Here is a 2114-nt window from a genome sequence, read left to right as displayed (position 1 = left end):
GACTAATCTGGCAACTGAGCCTAGTGTATGAATGGTAGGATATGTCACGAAATGGAGTAGGAGAACTGATCTTCTACTAAAAAATCAAAGTAGTAATGTTAACATCCAAGACAGGATATACTAAATCACACCCAGGAAGACAACTCTAGGTAGTAAGGGGACACACTCACTACCTGAGAACATTAATCATAAATAAGATTGAAAAACATCAGAGGGTCACAGTGGTAACACTTAATCTAATCGGGTAGGACCCTTTGTGGAACAAAAGCAATACTACTACACTTATAGGACTACTCTAGCAACTAAGAGTAGGGTACGAATATTGAAGTAGGTCGGTGAAAGAAACTAAGGAGCCAATCTTTCACTAGAAAATCAAAGCTTTTGAAAATATGATGTTAACATCCGAGACAGGATGAAATACATCACAGCTAAGGAAACAACTCTGAGGTAACAAGGGAGCACACCTGACACCTAGTATAGCAATCACGAGTGAAATTCATGATCATCAAAAGGTCACAGTGGTAACACCTACCCTAATCAGGTAGGACCTTATGCGGAGTGAAAGTAACATTACCACATTCATACGACCACTCTGGCAGCTCAGAGCAGTGCATGGATGGGAGAGTAGGCTGCCAGAAGAGGGCAGAAGGGGATTGATCTTTTGTCAGAAAGAACTAAGCCTATAAGGTAGTGATGTTGACATCTAGGATATGATGTATCACATCACTAGTAAAGAAAAACAGTCAAAATCATAGAGATTTATGACCAACTAAGTGTTGACTCAACCTTGAAGAGATCATTAAAGTGTTTTAAGGGAGAAGAAAGAAGAGACTTTGGGGAGTTTATGCCCTTAGAGAGTTTTACTGGGTTCCTCCTATGACAAGGGCAACCGGTTCTGCTCTACTAAGAGCTTCCCTCTTTTTATCACATGTATATTTTTTTAAAGGGAGGGAACTATGAATGAATTTGATAACCTAGGACATGTTCGCCACATCAACAATACTGGGGAAAGAGATTACACAAGCCTTATAAAGTAGTGAATAATTGGTTTTGATAATCCAGACTACACTCAACTCATGTGAATGAATTGGGGAGCACAATTATTATAAAATTAATGTATAATCAAAATCGGGATAGAGGATCCACATTAGCACTCATGACTAACATAAGATGGTATGGACCTAGTATCCTACCTCAAAAGGGTCTAAACTAAAGACTCTGACATCCCTCATCACATTCAACTCATATGAATAGACTGAGAGCTACAACTATCAGCCCAGGACTGATAGGAAAGAGAGACTCAAATATGGATAGCGGATCTCTATCACCACACCTGACAAAGGAGGGTGTGGACCTAGTATCACATCTCAAAATATAGTTGAATTATTAGTTTTGATATCCCAGACCACACTTGGGGTGGCAAGTGAAACTGGGAGACTAAGCCCTACAAAGGGGGGTACTAACTAAAATCCTATGTACTAGAACTAATGTGATTGGTGTGCACAGACTGAAGTATAAAACATCCCTATGGCGTATTAGCGTATCACCTTCAAGTATACCCTTATACTCTTCAAAGTGAACGTCGCGTGGTAGAGGATAAATCATCGTGGCCACATAGACTGCTGAAAAGTAAGAGGGATCATTTTAGGAGCTATATATACAGAGGGATATTTACAGGTGGTAGGGAGGCTCCCTTGTGAAGTATTAGACTCAGGCATAGTACTTTTTCAAGTACTGGCCATTGATGATAGGCATTGGATGAACGCCATTTGCATCAACAAGTAGGTAGGCACCACCTTCATAAACTTGCTCTACAGCGAAGGAGACTTCTTAAATAGTTTCAAACTTACCACCTCAGTGCTGACATAAAATGATAGGGCTACACAAAATAAGAACTAACTTGCCTACACGAAAAGCATGAGGTCTAACAAGGCGCTCATAGTATCGGGCCATTCAGGCCTGACATAGCTTAAGGAACTGATAAGCTCGTAAACAAAGCTCATCTAAACCATCAAGCTCTTCTAACCTTAGTCGGGCATTATCTTCATCATATAGATTATAGCTAACTGCCACACGTAGTGAGGGGAGATCAACCTCAAGTGAGAGGACTGATT

This window comes from Dendrobium catenatum, unplaced genomic scaffold (assembly GCF_001605985.2).
Source record: "Dendrobium catenatum unplaced genomic scaffold, ASM160598v2 fragScaff_scaffold_133, whole genome shotgun sequence".
Classification (NCBI taxonomy): Eukaryota; Viridiplantae; Streptophyta; class Magnoliopsida; order Asparagales; family Orchidaceae; genus Dendrobium; species Dendrobium catenatum.
This window is presented reverse-complemented; position numbering follows the sequence as displayed.